The 26,990-nt window shown below is 44.7% G+C and overlaps 1 protein-coding gene and 1 pseudogene across 1 annotated transcript in view; one reads left to right on the plus strand and one right to left on the minus strand.

Annotated features, from left to right (window-relative positions):
* Window positions 1–26,990, plus strand: part of LOC147659524 (atypical kinase COQ8A, mitochondrial-like) — a gene marked incomplete at its 3' end in the record, with an annotated part of 394,993 nt that overhangs the window by 85,400 nt on the left and 282,603 nt on the right. The window lies entirely within an intron of this gene.
* Window positions 25,812–26,032, minus strand: LOC147659525 (metallothionein pseudogene; annotated as a pseudogene).

Below are 26,990 nucleotides of genomic sequence, written 5' to 3' on the forward strand. Positions count from 1 at the left end.
AGGACTCGCAAGATAGTGCGCCAGCGATCCAGACATTCTCGCCAGATAACCCAGCTGATTAATATTAGGCGCATAGACACTACAGAAGACCATGTCCCTACCTCTCAGTTTTCCTTCAATGGCCACAAACCTGCCCTCAGGGTCTATCGACTGTCTAGTTTCCTGAAAAGGGACCCCTACCCTAATCTACTGTAGTGTAGTTCCTAGTTTCCCACTAGGCCCTGCGCATTGGAATAACATAAACAGTAGTATCGATGTGGAACTGCGGATATTCCAGGCCTCCACTGACTATGCTAAACTTATTTGGGTGTGTTACCAACTAGCTCAGAGGTCACTGGAAACTTCCTTCGCTGCATGGGAAGTGATCAGCTTCCCTGGCACAGACAAGAAGGGATTCAGCTTTCCAACAACCGTGCAACATGACAACTTTGCTCCTCAGATCAAGAGTCAATCTCTAGGGTCGTGTGAAACAATAGACATGTATTTCACTCAGTCAGTTTAGTGCAGTTTACTTTCACGAGATGTAGAGAATAGAGAGACGGGCGTTTGTCAATAAAGGGTTAACATTTATTGAACAGTCTCTTCTCGTACAAGAGAAATGTATTGCCACAATTGCAAGACTTGTTATTATAAAAAGTACGTACAGTAAGATAAGGATTGCGAAATAGAACTGTAAAAGCATTGATATGGTTTCTTAGCCATACAATGGTTTAAAAGTAATAAAACATATATACAGTCATATATACATTAGGCTAAAATACTCAACTGGTGCTTCTAACTACGCCTACCCCAGTGTGCCTGACCTAAGCCTAACGCGTGGAAGGGGAGTAAGTAAGTAGCTTTAAGTTAAGTTGGTTTTGCCAAGGTTTGCTTCAAGAATTCTCATCTAAGGGTTTAGTCAACACCATACCTCTGAATAGAATGATGGAAGTCTGGTATTTCCTTCAGGGGGCACTCAATATCCCAGTCACCCGCGAGGGCAGACCGGAAACGCTGGAGCTGGATTTCTCTGCAAGAGAAAGGCAGCGGCTCTTCTTCAGCGCGTCGGGAGGAGGAGGGGGGACAGCGTCCGCGGCAGCTGGAATCTGCTGGGCTTCTTCGCAGAGGGACGGTTGTTCAGCTCCTAAGCGTACTGCACCATCGTTCGCGCTTTAGCAGCGATAATGGTATCAGTAGCTTCACCACCAAGGGACAACAGCAGCAGCGTACTGCCTGCAGCAGCAATGGGATGCACAACAGGGTGCACGGCAGCTTACAACAGCACGACAGCTCTCCGCTCACATTGCTTAAGGCAACGTTGGTAATATTTATACCTGACAGGTGCCGGGTTTGACGCAAGTTTGCTGGACATAAGACGTCAATTAAAGATGTCACTAGGAAGTGATAGTTATCAGTTGCTCATTAGAGTTCCATTACTAATCAAAACACAGCAAGCGGGGATTTCCAGGTTTGCTGAGTTTTTATCTTGTTGAAGAACTCGGAGTGTTAATCTAGGAATATCAGATAGTGACTTCTGCTCTGTCATTGCACTAATTGGTTGCAAAGGAAGTGACAGAGAACTATGCTGGAATGTGGCTCTGTTCGTGTGAGGCCAGAGATGACTTTTCTGAAAATCGCACTTGAACGGTTATGCCAATATAGGGAATAAATGGATTTATAGCCGAATAGGGGCATAAGGTCGCAGTATCGATCAGGAACCTAGATAAACACGCAACACCCACTCCACGTTTTCATGTCCATCAAATTACTAAAACTAGAGCAATTAGATGCATGTGTAACATTGCCCACCCCAAAATACATAAATGCATTCGAAATAGGCGTATATTGTAATACGTGAAATTTAGGTACTGTACGTTTTTGAAGCATAGAAATCATTCAAACATTATTGCGTATGAAAATCAATGAACGATTATGCAAAAAGAATTACACATGAAGTATCTCTGACAGAAGAAGGGCGAGATAAATCATCACATAAAAATGCATTGTAATACCATGTGCTAGAGGCTGATGTAATGTTGTTATGTCTCTAGATGTGATTAGAATAGAAGTGTGAAGCTTCTGTTCTCTAAGAATAGTTTTTACGTTAAGCAAAGAATTGTTTGTGCCAAAAAAAAGGTGAATATTAAAAATGTCCAATTCAAAAGAATTATTGCTTGATCGGGGAAATAGAGTTCCAACGCTTTTAGCAGTTTTTGTTGATCAAAACTGAAGGCCGAATTCAGAGTTCATGGGAACGCTGTGTGTCGGAAAGCTTCTCCAAAGTTATTGTTTCTGTACGGGTGAGAACATCGTATCAGACAGGCTCTCAAAGAATTGGTCTACAAATTCAGGTGACAGTTCAACCAAATTCGATAGTGCTGTAACTTGGCAGGTGTGAGAATGATTGCTGTCATCATAGTCTGGACCAGCAATGCTCACAGATGGTCGTACCTGTGTGATGTTGCTTTTGTCACTCGCTCCACTGTTACCACTTGGTTGTAGCACAGGAGTCTCCACGAATGCCGTCATCAGGATTGGTAGCCGCTGGGGACAACACAATGCGTGAGCCGTTATTGGACTGAGCAAAGTATCGACGTCCATTGGTACTGCTGATGGAAGTGAAAGACAGATGTCCAACACGCATTCATCGCCGCAAAGCATACATCTTAGTACCGGTAAGATACAGTTCTGCCATATAGGTCTGAATGAAAGGAACCAGGTCATGTTTAGATCTCTCAGCCTGGCTAATCCAAGGACGTTAGTTATCCTGTCCCGGTAGCGCATTGCTAGGATTGTCTCTTCCATTCCCATGAGAGCTATGTCTGAGCCGAGGCTTGCCATAACGAAGCAGGAGGGTCAAAAATAAAATCCCTGCTACAAGTCCCAAAAATAATGGTATGCCGCCAAAAACAGAGTGTACAAAATTAGGAATGATTCCCAAAATTGCTTGAAAAGGTGTTAGCAGTCCCGTAAAGACTGTCTTAAATATGCCTGGGATGCTTGTTGCACTAGACATGTTAAGGAGTTGGCTCAACATTTCTACGAAATGCACGGGGCAATTTGTTGATAAAAGGTCATGAACTTCAGTAGCTGTCCTTGCAACTAGAAGATCATACGTCTCTTTTGATGACGTTATAGGCACTGTTGTCTGTAAAAGTACAGATTTCATTTTGCTTAATGTATCAATTCGTATAGAATAGAGATTCAGACGAGGCCAGATGGGAGTCACTGTGTCTGCAGGCCCACTCGGGAACAATGCTTGCATACAGCATTTGACCATGGATGTTACTTTTACTAGATAACTTTTCCCTGGCACGAGGCCACAACATCTGTGATCCGTTCTAAGAATGTAACCCCCGTTTGCGAGTTGCATAAAGAAGGGCTCTATCTGAGTTGCAGGTGTGACTAGCTGGTGGCATGAAAGGTTGTTTGAATTTCCATCACATGCTCCATGTAAATTAATACCCTGACACAAAAGTATACCGCTTAGTGAATGTTTACAATTTTCACCACTAAGAAATACATTTTTGTCGCTGTCACTATAGCAAGAATGTGTGTATGGTAATTTCCATTCAGATTTTACATATCCTTTACCCAATTGTTCATACTGGCCAGCAGGTATGTACTCAAGGCACTTTTTAAATCGGAAAGTTGTTATCGGAATGGTGATAATTCCGTGTATTATCCATTCAATGACAGGACTCTCTGACATTGTCAATGGTAATCTCTCAAGTTTTTCGATGCTCAGGATTGTATAGTCTGCTCCTTTCTGTGCCAAACTGATCTGTTTATCAGTAAGGTTAAAAATGGAAAATAATGACGTGTTGATTAAACGCCAAGGCACATAGCCTGAACGAAGATTTTGCAGCGTCCAGCCTAATTCTATAATAGAACGTAATTGCGACTGGCCATGTTGTAGCATTAGCAAGTCTCTGTTTATCACATCAAAGGCAGAGGATACAATATTGTCCAACGAATATATTCTGGAAGACAGTCATTAACCCATTGTCTACCACAAAAAGTGATTTCTCCAAATTAATACGATCAATTTCTAGTATTTTTTCAGCGGTTTCAATTTGTTTGACTTTCCAAGCCTCGTTGTAAGCAGCATAGATACTGGTCGCTATGAAACGCTTTTGACGCTGTTTGCGTGGTCCAAGAATGAAATCGCGCAAATCAGCACCATCTTTTAGTAAAGACAAGTGTTGCTTAATTTCAGCCAGTGTGGATGTTGTTAGCCATTCAAGGCAGAGTTTCCCTACACTGTATGTTGTTATTATCCCTGGATGTTGTCTCTGGGAATATCTCGGGTCTAGTCTGGTCATTTTTAACCCCTGTGTTTTATTCAGGAATCTATCTTGACAGTTGTTTGTGTCAATAGGCCAGATTAACCACTTTTTCCAATCAGGATGTGTTCTGTTAAAATGTAAAATTTGTGACACGTCTAACTCAATATCTGTGGTTGTATTCTCAGGTATTGGCTTTGGTATAGACGGTGTTTTAAGGTCTTTGATCTTAGCTAGGCCAAGACAGGATGTTTGGTGTATTGTCATTTAAAAACAACATTTGTTCTGGTATCATGCAGGTTCTAAAGAGTGCTTCAATGCCTTGTACCTGCCAATCTTTTGTACCCTAAATGGTTTTCATTTCAATGTTATTTTTCCAATAATCAAAACCAAATGTCATCATTTTGTCATAAAATGCTTCTGAATATATCAATTTAGAATTTGTCAGCATTGTTTTCATTCCTGTTTTATCTAACAGTTTGTAATAAAACGTTTCTGCATCACTGGTGTTAAACCCTGAAAAGTGTTTGAATTTCTCAAAAAATGCTTTAGAACTGCTTTTAGGTGGTGTAGAACAATGTTCCCATTGATTATACATAAAAACATTTGTAGGCTGTGCAGATTTATGCAAGTAGTGATCACCATAGTGTGTGTAACAGAATAACTGCTCATAACTAGATGAACCTTGTAAATAATCATGATCTGTGAATCTAGCTGACATTACTAAATCAGACATCATGTCATTAATACTGTTAAAGTCCCAATCATCAGAGAATGTACTAGGCGTTACAAAGTCACTTAAGGAAACCTTCAGTTGATGAGGATACTTCAGGATTTCGACCGGACCATAGATCTCATAGTCTGTTTTCTCCCATACTACCCCACCAGGTATTGGAATTGCTGTGACATTTACTGTTGACAGTTCTCTTTTCTTCACGTGGGATGATCTGTGTGGTTTCAGGACTAGGTTGATGTTCTGACTTACTGTGTCCATTCAATTGTAATAAACTTCCCTAAAATTAAAACTAAAATTAGGCATAGTAGGAGTATGAATACCCCTGAAATAATCCAATGCTCAATCAACGGTGAATCCAGATATAATTCTTTGATTTGTTGAAGGAGTCCTGTTGTATTTTCTTTAGAATACTTTTTTGTTTCTGGCATCACTTCGTGGTCGTTTTGATCTTCAGAGAAGTTGTCGAAGTTGATGAAATAACCAGAGGCAGTTCTGTCAATTGATGGGATTGTTCTTTCAATCTGTCTCTCGGTAGCACTTTCTGATGCCACATCATTGTAGACCGGTGTTGTTTCTTGACGAACTGTTTCAATCTGTGTTTCAAGAGGCACGAGTTCCATGGCATTATTGCATAGTCCTTCATTGTGCACTGCAGGCTGATCGAATGTGATTAGTCTTTCAGTTTGAACCTCTTGGATTGTTGCAAGTTTGGGTATTCTGTTGTTTCTTGGGAGTCCACTGGGCCTACTGTTGATTATAGGCCACATGCTTGTGGTTTTACCAGGTCGATGGACACGACTCTGTTCTCCTTTTTACCAGCAAGGGGCGGTAGCACAACTGATCTTGTTCCGGTGACTGCCAAGACAGGTACTGCTTTTCTCCAGTATTAGGGGTGTCTTTCATAGATTCACATGCCTGAATCATTCCCCGTCGTCGGAGTGGGAGCCCACGGTACATAAAAAAGTAGTAAAATATACCCTTAGTACATAATAAATAACAATATACCCAACCAGGAAGTAAAGTAGCCCCAGCTACAGTGAAGAAAACTTCCACAGTAGAACCTGTCCAGGTCATTATGTATGGACCAAACTGCAGCCAATCAGGCCACAGCTCCCACCAGCATGCTCTCCCCAGAGACCCAGGCTCTCAGATTTTTTACCGCACGTCGTGTGATAGGGAGTCCCTCTGAGCTCTGCTCATTTCTTCTCTTTAATCGAGTTTATTTCTACTACAATGTCTACTTCTAAGTCCCTCTTCAGGGCCTGTGACTCGTGTGGAAAGGCGAGACTGTTTAAAGAAGATCCACATACTCGCTGCATCTACTGTTTGTATCCTGACCATCAGGTTAAGGAGTGTAGCATCTGTCGTAAATTTTCACCTAAAACCCTCAGGGACAGAGAGGGTCGCCTGCTGCTGTGGCTGCAGAGGATAAAGAACAAAGATGAGGCACTTTCTGAGGTAGGAAGTTTCACCTCAGAGTCTACTAAGGGGTCTAAGAAAAGGAGAGCTGAGAGTGCTGTGCCTACTCCGAAGGCTAAGGTGACGAGACACCAAATCGCCTCCCAGACTGGGGAGCCTTCTACTTCAAAGGCTCAGAAATCCTCTGAGAAATCTGTTAAGCTTCCAAGCTTGAAAAGGACGGAGTCTTTGGTGTCTCCTGTGAGACCTGGGCATAAGGCACCATCAACGCTGCCGATTTCCAGTCAGGCTGCCTCCGCCATGACTACTACGTTGACTTTCTCCTCACCAAAATCGACTATGGTGATGTCCTCAGCCTCCTCTCCAACTTTTGTTCATGTTCAGATCCGTCCCATATCGTCGACGAAGGCTATCACACCTCTCGTCGACGAGAAGACATCGACGACACTGAAACAGTCGACGAAGAAACCCTCGTCGTCGTCGACGGCTGCTCCGTCGACGAAGAAGACCTTGCTGTCGTCGACACCATCGTCGACGAAGATAGCGTCGACGGACCCATCGACGACGAAAAAGACCCCGTCGACGGACGTGTCGACGAGAGCGTCGTCGACGAAGATGAAAATTGTCTCGTCGACGGCCCCGTCGACGGCCCCGTCGACGGCCCCGTCGACGATGAAGACTGCTCCGTCGACGGTTCCCTCGTCGACGACGAGATCCACCTCGTCGACGAAGGTCACACCACCTCTGAAATCGAAAGAGCCTTCGTCCAGGGCGACGACACAGAGCTCGGATTTGCCTCAATTGCAAGACCATCCACCTACACCTAAGTTGTCGTCTTGTACAGACCTGCAAGTATGGTCAGCAAAAAGCACTGCCATACCTCTTCCATCTCCAGCAACAACGGCGGCTTTATTGCAAAAGAGGTCATCTCAATCCACGCCATTGTCGCCACTCCAAATGCCAGACAGGCTATTGGATTCTGATGCCGAATCTGGTGACGACATGTTCCAAGCGGCTGAGAGTCCTTCTGACTTGCTGATACAGGTCAAAGATCAAGAGGACGAGGAACAGCGAATTCAGACACCTACATTGATGAACACGTCTGCGCCAGGAATGCAGATGCCAATGGAACTTTATGAGAATCTGCAATATATGCTGAGCGATTATTATCGCCGCTTCCCGCCTTCGGAGTCGGGCGACTCTCATGTTACCTCCCCACAGCCTCAAGTGAGTAAAGGTGCAAGGGCTGGTAGGTCTGACGAGGCACAGAATACCCGACCTACCACACCATTATCTCCCCACCAACAGGATGATGACAATTCGGATGAGGACACTCATGAAGAAGGGGAGTTAAATAGATCGGACTCGTCGGAGTATGAAGACTATCAAGCAGATACACCATCCCCGGATGAACAACCAAAGGCTGAGTCACCTCCGGTGGATATAGCGAACTTCCATAGAATTATGGACAAAGCTACCAAGAGATTTCTGGTTTCAATGGAAGCAAAGCAAGATGAATGCTTTCTTTATGATTTTAAGACTTTATCTCAAAAGCAAAGTTGGTCTATCCCCATTATAGACTTTATCTGGAAGGAGGGGCTTAAGATAATGGCCACGCCAAATTCTTCTCCTGCGGTATTGCCGCGAGTCGACAAGAAATATAGGGCGCCCGCCTCTTCCCCTGCCTGCCTCATCGGCCAGGCAAAGACGGACTCAGTCATCGCGCAAGCAGCTCAGAAGAGGGCTAGGAACCCCTCCACTCAGATCTCCATCCCAACGGACAGAGACGGAAGACGCCTCGATACCATTGGAAAAAAGGTATCTACTATTGCGGCCACCACGGTTAGAGCTGCTAACTCGTTAGCAATTCTCGGTAGATATGACAGACAGATGTGGTCTGACATATCGCCATACATCCAGAAACTGCCTGAGCCAGACCGCTCTGAGGCCACCAAAATTTTACAAGAAGGCGAATGTGCTTCCTCTGAAATTATCGACGCTGCAGTGGACGTGGCGGCCACAGGTTTCAGACAACTGGCAGGAGCTGCAGTGCTCAGACGAGAGGGATGGTTAAAATCTACGTCCTTTCGACAAGAAGTTCAAGCCAAAGTGTTGAATATGGCATATGACGGCGAGTTCCTTTTTGGCACACATGTGGACGAGGCCTTGCAGTCCATTAAAAAGGATACAGAAACCGCACGTTCTTTAGGTACTCTACAGTACCGTAAATCTTCCTTTCGTGGTGCAAAAGGAAGAGGTAACTTCTCCAGCAGAGGAGGTTATTACCAGCAACGCCAATATTCAAACAACCAAGGCAACCAGAGGTACCAGCCTTACAAACAACAACCTTATGGTCAAAGACGGAATACTTATACACAGTCCCGAGGTAAGACTACCTATCGGGGTAGGGACAACGCCAACAAAAAGTGAGAACAGCGTCCTGCCGCCACTTTGCCTACGCCAGCCACAAATTGGAGGAAGAATATCCCTGCATTACTCTCAATGGTCCAATATTACAACAGACAGATGGGTCTTGGATGTAATCTCAAAAGGTCACATGTTGGAATTTGTAAAAACCCCTCCAAATTCACCCCCAAAAGGACCACCCCCGGCACATCTCAGGGAGCTGTTCGTCCAAATCAATGCATTGATTCGGAAAGGGGCAATCGAGAAAGTACCACAACATCAGAGAGGAAAAGGTTTTTACTCTCGTTTTTTCTTGATCCGCAAAAAATCGGGGGAGTGGCGCCCCATCCTCGATTTGCGTGCCCTCAACAAATTCATCAAGAAGTTGACTTTCAGAATGTTGTCACTCCAGGAGATCCTCCAGTTTCTGGCGGAAGGCGACCACATGGCAACCCTGGACCTTCAGGATGCTTACTTCCACGTACCCATCTTCCCCAGGCACAGGAAGTTCCTAAGATTCAGAGTGGCTGGCAGGGACTTTCAGTTCAAGGTCCTTCCCTTCGGGCTACGTTCAGCCCCGAGGGTGTTCACAAAGATGTTGGCACCGGTGGCGGCCCACTTACGGTTACAAGGTGTCCAGATTTACCCATATCTGGACGACTGCCTTATCAAGGCCAATTCCTATGCCACCGCAAGCAGTCATATCCAGACATGCCTTTGCCTGTTTCAAAAATTAGGCTTCTCGATAAACTTCAAAAAATCGAACCTAACACAGTCTCAGAGGACGTCTTTCCTGGGGGCGACTCTGGATTCCAAAAGAGCTCAAGTCTTCATTTCAAACGAAAGACAAGCAAAGATCCAGGAACTGGCGAGGGCACTCCTCGGAAAAAAGTGCGTTTCAGTTCGAAGATTCAAGTCTTTCCTAGGGATGTTGTCATCGTGCATCCTCCTATCCCCGAACTGTCGTCTGAGGATGAGACCACTACAGGAAGAACTCGGCCACCAATGGGTGCAAATTTCCGGTTCCTTCGAAGATGTCATCGTCTTAACGCCTCGAATGAAACAAGCAATTCTGTGGTGGACTCAAGAACGCAACCTGCGAGTAGGCTGCGCCTTTCTAGCAGAAGTCCCCAGTTTCATAGTAACCACGGATGCCTCGCTGGAAGGTTGGGGCGCTCACCTTCAAGGGATGACAATCAGTGGCAAATGGAGCACACAGCAGAAGACATGGCACATCAATTTATTGGAGTTGAGGGCCATCTTTCTCGCACTCAAATCATTTCAAGCGACTCTGTCAAACTCGTCCGTGTTAATCCGAACAGACAACACGACGAGCATGCATTACCTGAACAAGCAGGGGGGCACAAGATCAGCCCGTTTGTCTCAGCAAGCTCAGGAAATCTGGAATTGGGCCCTAGCCCACAACATCACCCTGGCAGCAGTACATGTCCCGGGAGTAGCCAATGTATTAGCAGATTCCCTAAGCAGATCCAAATACAGCACTCACGAGTGGGAGCTGCATCAGCCGGCACTGGATCGCATTTTCCAGAGATGGGGTCGCCCCGATCTAGATCTTTTCGCGACCTACCACAACAAGAAATGCATCCATTTTGCGAGCTGGATTCCCCACAAGGACTCTTGCGGGGACGCTCTCTCACTGAACTGGGAACAAATCTTTGCCTACGCCTTCCCTCCGATTCCTCTAGTTCCCAAGGTCATCAAGAAGATGAGGAGACAACCGTGTCGTATAATTCTAATTGCTCCACGGTGGCCCAGACAATACTGGTTCACACAGCTTCTTCTCCTCTCAGAGTGCGAACCAGTTCAGCTGCCCCAAATTCCGGATCTTCTGACACTTCAGGATGGCAAAATATATCATCCAGACCCTCATTCTCTAAAATTGTCAGCTTGGCTCCTCAACACCATGAGTTCGCACATTTGAACATTCCTCAGGATTGCCAGGACGTCCTGAACAATGCTAGGGCACCTTCCACGAACAGAACTTACAAGCTTAAATGGAAGCGTTTTTGTGCCTGGTGCAAAACTATGGGTCTACATCCTATTCATGCTGAACCAGACAAAATTTTGCCCTTCTTTTTACACCTTGCAAAATCGGGCTTGGCGCACTCTACACTTAAAGTGTTTTTGGCGGCCATATCCAGATACCGACAGGACGGCAAGACTTCTCTATATTCCTCAAGAATTATCCAGCAATTCTTTAAAGGTCTATTCCGCATGTTTCCACCAGTTCGTAGGCCTCCTCCATCCTGGCACTTGAATATTGTGTTAGCTCAACTTATGCGCCATCCTTTTGAGCCAATTCATAAGGTTGATCTAAAATTCATCACCTGGAAGGTTGCTTTACTACTGGCTTTGACATCTGCCAGAAGGGTCAGTGACATACAGGCGTTTACATCTAAACCACCTTTCTTGCAATTCACAAATGATTCGGTGATACTGCGCACCAACCCGAAGTACATGCCCAAGGTGCCATCGGATTTCCACCTGAACGAGCCAGTCATACTTAAAACGTTTTTTCCACATCCGCAGACACCAGCGGAGCGGACTCTACACTCGCTGGATATCAAACGGTGTCTTAAATTCTATCTTTCCAGGACAGCTGCCATCAGAAAGACTGATCAACTGTTTGTTGCGCATGGCAAACCAAGACAAGGCAGTGCAGTGACAAAACAAACTATCGCTAGATGGGTCTCTTCAGCGATAGGGCTCTGCCATCAACAGGCAGGTAAACCCTTGCAAACCGTGCCCAGAGCACATTCTACGAGAGCAGTCGCTTCTTCGACTGCTTTGTTTGCTGGTGTGCCTCTCCTGCATATCTGCAGAGCTGCAACTTGGTCCAGCAGGCATACATTCACGAGGCATTACTGTCTGGATTCTTCAAGCGATACCGATGCCTCGGTGGGAAGAGCAGTCCTGCGTAATCTTTTCCAATAAGGTGAGCCTCTGCTATTTCTCTCCCACCTCCTCTGGCTCTTTTTGACGCCTATTGTATTATTGCTTTGCATTATGTTTTTCTTGCATTACTGCTATGTACTTTGGCGTCCAAGAGCTATGTATATGTTGTTGCTATTACTGCTCACTACTCTGATTCAGGCATGTGAATCTATGTAAGACACCCCTAATACTGGAGAAGAACAATAGTTACTTACCTGTAATCTGTGGTTCTCCAGTATTGGTGTCTTTCATAGATTCACATGCACCCACCCACCTCCCCTCAGAGGCTCACTCAGGCTGTTTTATCTATACTTACTCCGGTACACTCCGGTGCTACAAAATCTGAGAGCCTGGGTCTCTGGGGAGAGCATGCTGGTGGGAGCTGTGGCCTGATTGGCTGCAGTTTGGTCCATACATAATGACCTGGACAGGTTCTACTGTGGAAGTTTTCTTTACTGTAGCTGGGGCTACTTTACTTCCTGGTTGGGTATATTGTTATTTATTATGTACTAAGGGTATATTTTACTACTTTTTTATGTACCGTGGGCTCCCACTCCGACGACGGGGAATGATTCAGGCATGTGAATCTATGAAAGACACCAATACTGGAGAACCACAGATTACAGGTAAGTAACTATTGTTCTTCTGTAAGAAGGCCCAAATTCCTTCTTCACCGCGATCTTTTCTCTGACTAGATCCCCAATCTTTGGAATCCAGACAGGCCTTGCTGGGGCTGTTGCTGGTGGTGCCTCGTCAGTGGTACTTGGCTGTTGCTTTAACTTTATGTTGCTTAAGGATTTTCTTGTTTCATTCAGTTCCTGTAAAACAGCCAAACGATCCTTTACATCAAAGTGCGTTGTTTCTTCTTGTACCACTGACATCTGACTATCGAGGTCCTGAATACGCATTCTAATTACGAACAATAGTTCGTATGGGCTGAAACCTTTTAGAGAATTTCTTGGCATGTTGTTAAGACTAGTTTGGACACTTATTAAATGTTTGACCCACCCAGCGCCTGAACCTAATACCTTCGCTGTTATAGATTGCTTTATGTCACGGTTTTTTCTTTCTACCACACTGTTCCCTTCGGGGTGCGACGGACAAGAATACCGCAACCCAATTCCCATCCTGGCCATGGCCTCCTTATAAGCTCGAGAGCTAAAAGCAGGACCCTGATCAGAATGGAACGTGGTAATTGCGTATGTGCCGATAAAGACTCGCAAATCTTTTATAACCGTTCTAGCGTCAGCCGAGCGCTGGGGGCCTCATTATTTAAGTGTGTTTTGCCTTAACTGTGTACAATGGGACGCGCTTATCTTCTTTTATTGCGCAGATAGACCGCCTTATGCTGTCTAGCAGGGATCCTGAAACTACACTGGCCTGTTCATTACTGCGATCTCTGTTGCAGTTTTCACAATTTTGAGCAAAACATTGAATATCTATGCTCATTCCTGGCTACCAGTACTCTGATTGTAATTCTTTCAGAGAAACCTTAATCGTTTGGTTTCTCAGACCCAACCCCATGTGTGCTTCCAGTAAGGGGAAGCCCCTCCTGCTCCTGTTTGGAATTACTCTGTCCCCCACTCCAGGGATTCGAGCAAAAGGAACGGAGTTTGCATCGATTATGTATGCATAATTGAGTGCATAGTTTACGGGTAGCGCTGCACAGTCGCCTTTTATGGTCGTTTTTACTGCCAGCATGGTTTCCCCGTCCAAGTATTTTTCTGTACGCTTTTTTGTGGCTATGGAAGCCGGTTTAGTTGTTTCCGCTGTGGCTGTATTAGCCAATAAATTCCCTGCAACGTGAACGCCTTCACGTTGATGACTCAGAGTGTGTATCACGTGAGTCTTTTGTAGTTCTTTTTGCAAAAGAACTACCTGTTCCCAAAGCATTTTATGCTTTATTGTGCCACCTTTTGCATCTTTGAAACCATTTTCCACCCAATTCTGCAAGTATTCATTATAAGATTGTACGCAATAAAAAGAATCGCACACTATTAGTGATGGGAATTCGCGATCGGTGTTTTCTAGCGCCATCTTAAATGCTACTAATTCAGCTCGTTCAGCCGAGCAATCTCCTAGAGACTGTGTTTTGGTGACCATTGGTCTAAATTTACCTTTGTGCCAGCGACCTTTAACAATCGCGCACGCAGCACTGTAAGCTTGCTTACCCCCAACCGCGGGTTGTGCTGATCCGTCCGTATATATAATACTTCCGTATTCTTCGAGAGGCAGGATTTCAATTGGCAGAGGACATTCATATTCATATTGTAAAAATTCCTGTGTTTTTAAGTTAGGATCAAATTCGTAAACTACGTCTGTTGCAGCAAGAGAATTAACCCACTGGATCCATCTCGGATGCAAAGCTTTAGCATTAGGAATGCTTGCTTTAGTTACCGCTTCTAAAGCTGGTATAGGTGTTACGATTATTATTCGTTTACCTTGTGCTAAGGGCCTTTCTTTCGCTACAGCAGTCTGAACCGCAGTTAGAATTTTCTCTGTTGAACTGAATTTTATTTCAGCCTTTGTGTACAAATGTGATTTGTAAGCTATTGGTACCTTTTCTCCCTCATTAGAGGTTAGGTATGTGAATCCGCATCTTCCTGGGATGACTCGGATTACAAGATCACGTGTGTTGTCACGTGTATCTAATTTTGTTTTTGCTAACATGTCTGTTTGCAGTGATCTCAAAATTTCTGTGTGTTTTTGAGTCCAATTGATTTGTTTAAAATCAGGTTTAATTAGTTCGTAGAGAGGTTTAATTTAACCCTCTCTGCGTAATTTAGAATGTAAGTTCTTCCGAAATTCAGAAAACCTAGAATGGATTGTAAATTCTTCAGCGTTTTTGGAGCTTGGAGTACAGCGCACTTCTCTAAGAAGTTGTCCGCTAGGCTTTTCCCTTCACTTGATAATTCGTACCCTAAAAATAGTACCGTCAGATGGGCAATTCGAGACTTTTTAAAGTTGAATTTGTAACCCTCTGCTGCGAACCCAAGTATAATGGTGTTCACTCTTTTCAAGTGAGTATCCAAGTCGTCGTCTGTGAGATAGATATCATCTACGTAAGATAATGCCTCATCATCATATATTTGTAGTAACTCTGTTACCCTAGCTGAGAATAGTCCTGGGCTGTTCTTGAACCCCTGTGGGAGTCGACAGAATTTTTTCTGCGACCCAAATGCAGAGAAAGCGGTCAAATATCTGCTTTCTGGTGCAATGTTTTGACAAAAGAAACCATTAGATATGTCTAATGTCGTTTTATATTTTTTCCTAACTATGTTATTCATTAGGGCTGCACTATGCGAGTTTTGTACTGCAAAAGTTTTACAACATGTATTAAGATGTCTGTAGTCCAAAACTAGACGATATGAATTGTCTGGCTTTGAGACAGGAAACAAAGGATTGTTCATTTGAGAGGTGCATGTTTCAATCACCCCCTGGTATTCAAGTTGATCTAAGATCTCCCTGACTTGTTTTTTAGCTTCTTGCTTTATGGGATACTGCCGTTGGGCAGTTGGTTCACTTTTTAATTGGATTTTGTGAGGAGGAGAGTCCTCATCCCATCCTACATGATTTTTATATAATGCAGGTGCCTGGGCTACTGCCCATTTCCTTGCATATGTATATTTTTTGTGAATCGGAATGTGATTCGAGAAGGCAGGCATAATCACTTCTTCGCCACGAGGGCACTCCCTGACAAACTCCGGGGGCCAATCTTTTTCAGCTAACAGAATATCATAGCCTTTTGAGAGCTTATCCCAAAATAGACCTCTTATTTTCCTAGTCTTATCACCCTCTATACGCAATGTTATTTCGTATATTTTATGGGGCTCGCTAAGTCTGGTGTCGGCAGTTTCAACCTGAATGTATTCATTCGTGTCCACTGTCTCCAGATGACTCATCAAGATCTTGCGCGCTATACTGATTTCTGCTGCACTGTCCAACATTGTCAATGCCCACTCCCCGTTTTTCAACTGTGTCCTCAGTATCCTCAGCATGGTTGATTACTCTAATACTGGCTACCTTCTTTTTCTGAAATTGAGATTTCTTATTTTGAGCAGGTTCCTTGTCTTTGGACTTGGTGTGCTCTCCTGGGTCTGACCGTCCTCTTCTTTCCGATTTCTGTGGAAAAGATCGAGAGGGACGTATATCAATACTTTGATATCTATCAGGTTTTTTCAGATTATCCCTATTTCTAAGGTTATATCTTTTCTCAGAGGGCTCCCGCTGGGTATGACTGGCGTTCTCGAGTCGGAGTTCTTTCCCTCCGTCGAGGAGACCTTCCTCTGGACTGGAAAACTTTTTCCTTGGGAGTGGATTGTTTATTTCCATCCCAGCTTTTTTTAGGAGTATTTAAATTATTTTTAATAAATAATTTTTCAGGATTTTCGTGCAGTTGGGGCTTTACCGGTTTCCCACCCAAGCTGTCTCTACCTAATTCTTCATAGCATTTCTCTATGATTTTTGCAAGCTCAACAGGATCTTCTATAACTGTTTCCTCCAACTTCTGGCGGATCGCCACAGATGCTGCTTCTCCTTTTATATTGGCTAATAATATAGCCGAGACCTGCTTGAAGTCTTTCAGTAATTTCATACCTAGATTTAAAGCGGGCTCTGGACCGAATTCATTTTGAATCTGTTTTAGCACTTCTGGTATTACCGCCATAGACGGAACACCGTGTGTTTTTGTGTAAATGGAAGCAAAGACTGTACCCCAAGTGTCGCAGTCCTCCACGTGTGGTGCGATTCCCATAGGAAGGCAGATGGTCAAGATTCTGTGTTTCTCTATAGGGGTAGTATCAGGAAATACTGCCTCTATTTGAGTGATTTTCTGTGCTAACCAGAAAGGAATTTGTTCCCGTTTTACGGGTGTTTTACCAAGACATGACTGTATGTTCTGTGGTGTGATTTTATTAGTGTTCCCCTGATGAGGGGTCAGCTGTGGTACATTTACAGCTGGTTGGACTGTTGCAGTCCGCATTACATATTGGACTAATTGCCTATGTATTTTTATTAATGTTTTTAGCTGTACTAACAGCTCTTCCTTTGACATTTTTGCAATGTCCGGATGTGGTGTGTAGCTGGCTAGAACCGGCCACGTTGCTCCTGGTCTACCTAGTGGACCGAGCCTGGTAATGTGATCATTGTGTTTTAGGGCGCCATTAAACCAGAGCAGGTGCTCTTGAAATTTAAGTGGAATTTCAATCTCCTCGAAAGGAGCGTACTCTTCCGGAGGTTCCTCTATTTTGTAATAGTGAAACTCTTTTGTTGTAGCGTTTGCCGCTGGAAAGTTTATCCATGAATAGAATACCTCTGTCTGCCGATACTCGTGAGCCTCTATCACGAAAAATTACTGTACCACCATGTGGTGTCAGTCCGTTTTCTATAAGTTTTAAAGTTATAGATTTTCTTAAGTGTGCCGGGATGATTATTGCACCCGGTACTGTGTGTTCGGGACCTTGCTGAGTCGCATCTACTGCGGCCCCAGTGGTTCCGTTTTCTCCTGGCATTGTATAAATGCAAGGTTTGCAGAGTAGGTCTCCAAGGAGACAAAGATTAGGTGCACAATATTTTGGAACACTGTATCCTTCAAAGTTGAATAAACCAGAGCTTTACATAGGAATCTCTTCCTACTGAGTTCGGGCGGATTTTAACCTTTCACCCACTCCAGACGTCTATTGGAGTATTTACCGGAGAAAGGGGTCTGTGTGAAATATGCACGACTGAGTTACTCTACCGTCTTGCATTAGTTTATCGCCTTACCAAACGTTTGGGCGCCATGTAGTGTAGTTCCTAGTTTCCCACTAGGCCCTGCGCATTGGAATAACATACAGTAGTATCGATGTGGAACTGCGGATATTCCAGGCCTCCACTGACTATGCTAAACTTAATTGGGTGTGTTACCAACTAGCTCAGAGGTCACTGGAAACTTTCTTCTCTGCATGGGAAGTGATCAGCTTCCCTGGCACAGACAAGAAGGGATTCAGCTTTCCAACAACCGTGCAACATGACAACTTTGCTCCTCAGATCAAGAGTCAATCTCTAGGGTCGTGTGAAACAATAGACATGTATTTCACTCAGTCAGTTTAGTGCAGTTTACTTTCACGAGATGTAGAGAATAGAGAGACGGGCGTTTGTCAATAAAGGGTTAACATTTATTGAACAGTCTTTCTTCTCGTACAAGAGAAATGTATTGCCACAATTGCAAGACTTGTTATTATAAAAAGTACGTACAGTAAGATAAGGATTGCGAAATAGAACTGTAAAAGCATTGATATGGTTTCTTAGCCATACAATGGTTTAAAAGTAATAAAACATACATACAGTCATATATACATTAGGCTAAAATACTCAACTGGTGCTTCTAACTACGCCTACCCCAGTGTGCCTGACCTAAGCCTAACACGTGGAAGGGGAGTAAGTAAGTAGCTTTAAGTTAAGTTGGTTTTGCCAAGGTTTGCTTCAAGAATTCTCATCTAAGGGTTTAGTCAACACCATACCTCTGAATAGAATGATGGAAGTCTGGTATTTCCTTCAGGGGGCACTCAATATCCCAGTCACCCGCGAGGGCAGACCGGAAACGCTGGAGCTGGATTTCTCTGCAGGAGAAAGGCAGCGGCTCTTCTTCAGCGCGTCGGGAGGAGGAGGGGGGACAGCGTCCGCGGCAGCTGGAATCTGCTGGGCTTCTTCGCAGAGGGACGGCTGTTCAGCTCCTAAGCGTACTGCACCATCGTTCGTGCTTTAGCAGCGATAATGGTATCAGTAGCTTCACCACCAAGGGACAACAGCAGCAGCGTACTGCCTGCAGCAGCAATGGGATGCACAACAGGGTGCACGGCAGCTTACAACAGCACGACAGCTCTCCGCTCACATTGCTTAAGGCAACGTTGGTAATATTTATACCTGACAGGTGCCGGGTTTGACGCAAGTTTGCTGGACATAAGACGTCAATTAAAGATGTCACTAGGAAGTGATAGTTATCAGTTGCTCATTAGAGTTCCATTACTAATCAAAACACAGCAAGCGGGGATTTCCAGGTTTGCTGAGTTTTTATCTTGTTGAAGAACTCGGAGTGTTAATCTAGGAATATCAGATAGTGACTTCTGCTCTGTCATTGCACTAATTGGTTGCAAAGGAAGTGGCAGAGAACTATGCTGGAATGTGGCTCTGTTCGTGTGAGGCCAGAGATGACTTTTCTGAAAATCGCACTTGAACGGTTATGCCAATATAGGGAATAAATGGATTTATAGCCGAATAGGGGCATAAGGTCGCAGTATCGATCAGGAACCTAGATAAACACGCTCCTCTAGCATAAGCAGAGTATGTGGTGCTATATACTTGGTGCCTCCATCTTCACTGTAGCGCTATACCTTCAGCCTTCGTTAAGTTTGTTTCTTGGAGTAGTGCAATGTGTACTCCCCTGCGAACTAGATAGGCGTGAATCTTATGGCGTCTTGTCATGGTATGAAGTCCCCTCAAATTCCAAGTTATACATCTCAAATTAGCTGAATCACCCATTCTCCCATGTGTCCCTGCACAATTTGAGTCATACCTCCGTGTCTGCAACGGTGATTGCCCCTCCCCAACTCCCCCCCCCCCCCCACCCCCCAATCATCCCACACCTCCCAGCCCCCCCAAGAACAGGACCTAGCAACTCCCATCGAGTTCCCATCCAAACCATTATATCTATAGGGGGGACTGTATACCAACGGGTAGCCGCCCCTCTTTTTCAGATCTCCCTGTGCAACTGAGCCCACTATAAGTAGACCCCCTCTGGCACCCCCTCCATCTCAACACCATAGAGCTAAACCCTCCAGATATGCCACACCTGGGAGTCCATCTCAGTTCCAATTCCGCATTCCAGCCAGCTCCCCAGGTCCGTTTACACCTCGTCCAACTTCAGAGTGTAAGGAGTCAGATCGATTATTGTCCTTTTCTGATCCTGTGCCCTCCAGCGATGGAGCTTCCTGCGTCCCCGACAATGTGGACACCACCGCCAGTACATCTCGCCGCTCCGCTTCTGTCTGTGACGATGAAGGCTTCCTCAGTTCCAGTCGTCTGTTGCGGATCCGTCACGATTTTTGCGAAGGCAGCCCCTCTGAGGCGATCAGCGTGCTTCTCCCACCGTCATCCTTCCCCGCCTTATACAGTTCCAGCCAAGCAGAAGCATCATCCGGAGTATCGAAGAACCATGTTTTGTCATTCACAATGACCCTCAGCCTAGCCGGGAATAGGAGAGAATATTGGAGTCCTTTGCTGCGCAATTCCCTTTTGACGGCCAGAAAAGAAGTTCGTCGGCGTTGGGTTTTGTAGGTGTAGTCTGTGAATATGTTGACTCTACTGTTCTCCACCTGGAAGGGACCATCTACTCGTGCTTTCTGTAAGATTAAGTCCCGGTCCCGAAAATGTAATAGTCGGGCCACCACCGGTCGCCGAGGCCGCCCTTGTTGAGGCGGCCGAGCTGGCACCTGGTGGGCCCGCTCCAAAGTGTAGAAGGCTGACAGGCCCTCCGGTGCCACCACTGTCTTTATCCAATCTTCAAGGTACTGTACCATGTCCTACCCCTCAATCTTTTTCCGGTAGGCCCACTACGCGGATGTTTCGTCGATTACAGCCTTCGGCTTCCTCTGCTCTTCCAGGGCGTCGACTCGCTCCACCATGTGTGCTACAGTAGCTTTGGGGTCTTTGTGTGCTGGTTCAACGGTTTGGAGCGTGTTTTCCACCAATTTAACTCTATCCCGGAGTTTACCATGATCGGCTTTTAACAGCCCCAGTCCCGTAGATACCCGTGATATGTCCTGCTGGAGCGCCATGCGTGAATCAGCTATGGCCGTTAGGATTCTGTCCAGCTGTTGCTGTAGGTGGGGGTCTTGCACCGGCCCAGGCTCTGTTAGTTCTCCTCGGTCCGTGAACTCTTCCTCTGTGGACAGCTGAGTGCCCCCCCTCCCCCCCCCCCCCCCCCCCCCCATTCGGTTTCCCCATGATCAATAGTGCTCGGACCAATCTACACGTACACCAAACTAGTGGGTGATTTGCGGGTGCTCTGTATGGCCCAGCTATTATCGGTCGCCCCTTCCTCTACCGCCGAGCAGGAGGTGGGGGTCCCAAGCTCCGGTCTTGCAGGATATATGGGGGCGCAGTTGCAGAGCTCCCTGTTTAGGCAGCCACCAACGCCGGCATCAAGCCACGCCCCCCCCCCGCCCCCCCCACTGTACCCCCATTAACCCTGAGACTGAAGTCTGGTAGAATAAAAGCAGGGTTCATCAGCAACTATACAGGAGATACAACAATTCTTGTGTATCATTCTGTTTACTTTTCAGGTGCGCCCAAGTACTCTATATAAACCAAGCATGATTTGACACTATGCCAAAAAGGATGCCCACTGCCCCCATCCTGCATGTTCTGTGAGGTCCAAAGGCGTCCTCTACCCATTCATGCCAGCCTATTGTTTGCTCCTGGGAGGCATGTCACACCCATTCAAATGGTAATCACTGTTTCACCCGGAGCAAATGCAAATTAGCATCCATGAGCCTCAGGCAAGGAATAGGTAACTTTATAAAATTTACATTCCTTAATATTAAGTAAAAATCAGACTTCACCATTGGATATTTCTTTTACTATTAAAAATATCAGTTTCATTATTTTTCTAGCTAGTCCCTTTCTAAAGATACAACATTAGGATTTTAATCTATACTCTGGTTTTCTATGTAAGACCGCTAGGCCTGCCACAGTGAAAATAGCTTTGAGATGCAGGACCCTGTAAAGACATGTAGAAATGTAATGTTGGATATGTCCCACCTTTTAAACGCTTATGTAGGGGTTATGTATTAAGGTTTTAATAGGGAGGTTTTGACCTGGCAAAAGAGTTTATTTTGCCAGGTTGAATTGAGGGTTTACACTGCTTTTGATGGGCTTCACCGGGTAGACCTGAAGCCATGTTTGTACTGCAACTGCAGTGATAGGTCGGTGAATGCTGCAGTCCACTAGTGTTGTTTACCTTACAGGCCCCGGTATACATTTTGTTCCACATTCTGGGGACTTGAATGGAAGTTGAATACGGCAATTAGTCCTCAAAATTTTACGGTCCATCAAAAGGCAAGCAATCCAGGGTGACCACGCAGAAAAGGTGGATGTTCAATTCTGTTACTTCTACTGATGGTTTTGATGTTACAGGCCTTTCAGGGATGAAGGCATGAGTCACTGACTGACTTCTGGCTAGAGTGGGCTTCTCTCTTGGGGGCGAAGGAAATGAGTCCTCTGGGTACTGTCATTATTGTTTTATTAAGTGGGAGTCAACAAGAATGTGCAGCTGTCGCTTCAAAGTCATTTATGAATTCCTGCAGCAAGCATGTTCACCCACAAAGCTGTAGTAGTGAGTTTGGTGCTGCATAGACATTTAACTGTTGACATTATTGCTGTGTCTGATACCATAGGCTGGGTGAATTGTGGCGCAAGTTATGCTTCTTTATGCTTTGTTTTTCTGAACTGTTTACACAAGCTTTGCTGTTCGGTATGCTTGAAGTCCACGCTGTCTTTGATTGAGTTAACAAATTCGCTGTGTAAACTTTCACCAAGACTTTGTAGCACAAACTTGACTTGGTGTAAAATAATCTCCACCAGTGTGGAGTTTGCATGGCCTAATGGGAAGTTTTTGTAGTGTTGGGCAAAAATAGATGGTCTTTGGAAGGGTAATGCAGGAGTCTGGGCCCTGATTGGAATCAGCAGGCATTAGACGGTGGTTTCATGGATCTTTAGCTTTGGATGCATATCCCGATATGTGCAGATTAACCCCTTCCAAGCTGATGACGAGCTAGGCTCGTCATGGCGTAGCCTCCTCGCACGCTGATGACCAGCCCAGCTCGTCATAAAATAATGCCAAATAGCAATTCCCAGCACAGGAGAGGAATTGCCTTAGCAGCCATGGAGTTAAGCACATCATTGCTATTGCCAGTGTAGAAGGCTAGTGTACTTCATTCTTGCAGAGCTGCTTGGGCTGTTGCATTCACTGGAAGTGTGGAAGGCTTGAACTGGTATTCCACTCACCTAGCGCCATGAGACTGTTTTAATCTAAGTGCGTTCTAACGAAAGATTAGTAATGTGAAGTGAACAACTGCGGTGTTTGAGGATGCCACAATTGCAAATAAAGCTACCAGAGTGTGTATTGGTATATTTCTATTGTTGTGTATTGTACTTGCGTTTATAAAATGCTTGCTTCCGCGATCTGCTTAGGAGACAGGCTGGTGCCATTTGAACAGTGAGCGACTTGGGTGCAAGCTCCAGTGAGTTGTCCACACAGGACACTATTTATTCTAGGATTATATAAGGCCAGGAAGACGTGCATCCAAATGGCTTGGCTAGCCCGTACCCGTGTGTCCGGGTGCTGTTATGCATGCATTATTGCCACGTACACTCCTAAACCTAAAGTGTGGGAATACTTCATGTCTAAAACTTGAGGTCTACGAGCATCTCTAGGTTAAGTAGCAATTGCATAATGGCAATTGGATGCAAAGGTAGGATTTTCACTTCCCATTGTATTCATGTTCAACGTGGCCCATCCATGCGGCCATTTTATATTTGTGGGATCCATAGGAAAATGAAGTGTACCACGCTGCTGAATGAGATTAGCATTGGCATTAGCACAATATAACTGGGACAAGTAGTTTTTAACGAATGACCAGATTTTACGAATTTTTTATTTGAGATAGGAAGGGAGTCCACTAATATCTAATATCCTCCACTTCCATCTCTTTTATATGAACTTTTTTATTAACTTGCGAATCAATTTCCTCTGCCTAGCTCAGGTTGTCTAGTCCGTTTTTTGTTTCAACTCTTCAGAATAATACAAAGTGTTTGCTGTGTACAGTTAGGTACTGCGGTGCCCGCTCTAGCCTTGTGTGCGAGCTGCCTGCGAAGCCTTTGGTCTGGCACGCTCTCTCTCCTTTTTATTTTCTGACCAGTTCATTTCATCATAGAGATTTTATGTGTTTTTTAAGATGATGTTTTATTCACATAATAGCATATGATCGCAAATGATCAGCAATGTTTTCTTGCATGAAGTGCTTTCTCGTTTACATGTAGAGCTTTCGGTTTTACTGTTTTGTTTGTTTTTGTACTTGACAATTAGCAAAAAATGCACGTTTATCATGCTCTGCATACTTTGAAAAAAATACAGTCACTACTAGTATTTTTCCTCTTATTTGTATCTAATACATATAGATGGCCATATTTAAAAACGCTACTCGTGAGCATTGTAGCTTTCAACACGTACATATTTGTAGTTCTTTGAAGAAATGTTCCAATTCCTCCTGCTTCGTCAAATAGCACCAATATTAGTCAGGATGTCGTGATGGACAGGCAGGGTCACTCCAAAAAAAACTTACTTTTTGTCTTTTTCCGTTTAAAAAAAAAATATTGCAAACAGTAAATACTTTGTTTTGCGTCTGTGTTTGTGTGGGATTTTGGAAACCTAAATAACTTGGAGTCTATTAACCCCTTGGCTGCTGGGGTAATTTTCCTGCTGTGCTGGGGGGCGGGGAGGGCGCGCACAGTGCCCCGGTGCTCATGACGAGCTCAGCTCGTCACGGCCACACCCGTTTCAATAGAATGTTCAGCACAGCAGGGGAATTATCCCAGCGTGCGAGCGTTCTAATGGCCATGACGAGCTCAGCTCGTCATGAGCACTGTAGCTCATGACGAGCTGAGCTTGTCATGAGCATGCAAGGGGTTAAGATACCACTCGAAGAAGAGTTCTCGTTTGCGTGGTGATGAACGCAAGGCGCAGCATGTTCAGAATTTAGGTTGTTTATACCTCACAATACGCTGGCCTTGCAGCGTGTTGGGAGGAAAAAGTGCACATCCTCTTTTATTTATACGGGCCTCCATATTGTGCCACTCTGGGTTACGCTGCATGTTCGCTTGGTTTCTGTTGCTTTGATTCCCCACAGGAGTCTTTTAGAGTATGCCAGTGTTTGAGGCTTGTGACCTATATAGAGATGAGAGTGCAATCGTTTATTTGGTTTGACACAACACAGCAACTGTGTTCTGTCATTAACCATTCTTTAAAATATACACATAGTAGTAGTGGCCTTTGGGCCCTCCTAGGAGAATATTTCTTGCTCACCTCATGGTGTTGGCTGCTTAGTGTATAGATCCACCGCCTACAGAGTTCTTTCATTGCAATGCATGCACAATAGTGTACATTTCAGAAATATGGTGACTGTTCACTTTTTAAATTCTATCTTATTGATGCATATTAATACAGAGATCACTATTTTGTTGTTCCTTTCACTGCAGCAGCCTGTTGATTATGTTTTAGTTAGGGATCAAATACATGAAAGACTTTTCCAGTGCATTTTGGTGATACCTAAAGTACTTTTGAAACCTTGCAAGACTAGCCACATAATCACTATCATACTCTGTATTTTCATTACTTTGTTTGCTTCTCGTGGCTGCCAGGCCCGGTTCTAGCCGGTGGGCCGGGTGGGCCAGGCCCACCCAAACATGAGCCTGGCCCACCCAAACAGGATCCTTGGCTCTCACAGTGAGGGCTTGAAGACAGGGGGGCAACATCTTTGGGATCAAAGTGCTACAACCCTCCCCCTTCTTGTGTGACAGCTTCTCCGGGCGCACGCACGGACAGTTTTACAGATTATCACAGCCGCCCCGAGTACTTCACAGGTCTTTACAAGACCATTTACATGTTAACGAGGCTTTGCTTATTTTTTCACCCCTTTATCTCTGCATGGCGAAAGTCGACAAATCCTTTCTTTCACAACGGTAACCTTTGGTAACCTTTGCCTACTGACAAGCTGCATTGATATTTCTTTTTCTATGTAGCGCAGGAGAAAAGAAGTTTGTTTATTTATTTATTTCCGTATTTTAGGTTACTTTATTAGCAGAACATTTATATACAAATATATGATATGTACATTTAAGATTTCTCATTTGCACAAGAAAGAAAAATAAATCAAAAAGTGCAATTCTTTGTGTGTTAAGCAACTCCATGGGCACTGAATAAGCCAATCTGCAAATTATGTGCAACAGCTGCATTTCACCATCGATCCTCCTTTGCACACACACCCCTGGCCACATTTATCGCATCCGGGAGGGCAACAGGAACAGCAGCTTTTTTTCGAGGATGTACATTTGCAGTTCTCACACTTGCACGACCCAGTACATGAACAAGAGCCCCCGGTGGCACAGCCGCAGTCTTTAGGGTCCATGTTTTGAAGCAGATGTTAGCTACGGATTATCAGCCCAGTATTGAAAGGTCTCTGTAAAATTTGTTTATTTCTATTCACCTTTCCTGACCCCTGCCTTGGCTTATCACATAAGTCTGTGACACAAAATTTGACTCCTGGAGTAGGTAAGAGAATGCGTTACTACATTTTTTTTCTTTTTAAAATCTGCACAGCCCCAGCAGGACACATACTTCGTGTGTGCTTAATTTAAACAGTTTTTATCATTATCATGGCTGATGCAGGACAACAATAATAATACAAAATGCCCAGATAACGCTGGTGATTAATGATCCTGCCGGAGAGCAATCATGGGTCTGTTAGTAGTTTTTAAATGCTGATGAACTGTATTTTATGTGGATAAAGTCAGGGCTTTAAGTGGGATGAAAAAACTGGGGGGTCTCTCAAAGGGGCGTGGCCAATGTAATTGAGGACGTGGCTTAAAAACAGTACATTAAAAATCTGTGTTTAGCAGTGTGCGGCCCGACTTGTATTTTGCTGTTTCTGTCATTGTATCCAGGTATATGATACAACAAGTACCATCATACCTACAAGCCAGGACTATTGGCTTTGTCAATGGTTGTTAGTTGCATAAAATAAATAACAGCAACTATGGCTTGTATATAATATTGCAAAAGCTTCCACTTAAAGCACTGATGACATCACAACAATGTTGCTGCACCTGAGTTTCAAAAAGAGAAGGGAAATCCAGAGAGAAAATGACTCTCTTTAAAGGATTTTCCTTTCCCTTCTCCCTACAACGCTCACCTGGCATGACGTTATACCGTAACTTTCCACTTGTGATTAGTGTGAGCAGCATACACCGATGTGCCTGCTGTCTCGAAACGGGTCTCTATCGGGCTCTGCTTTGTGCCCTGGCACTTTTTTCCGGACTGCAGTGACAGCAGACTGCTGTCCGGAAAAAAACGGACTACCTGTGACCAGCGCACATAACAGAGCCCGATAGAGACC

The sequence above is a fragment of the Lissotriton vulgaris genome, unplaced genomic scaffold (assembly GCF_964263255.1).
Source record: "Lissotriton vulgaris unplaced genomic scaffold, aLisVul1.2 SCAFFOLD_1160, whole genome shotgun sequence".
Classification (NCBI taxonomy): Eukaryota; Metazoa; Chordata; class Amphibia; order Caudata; family Salamandridae; genus Lissotriton; species Lissotriton vulgaris.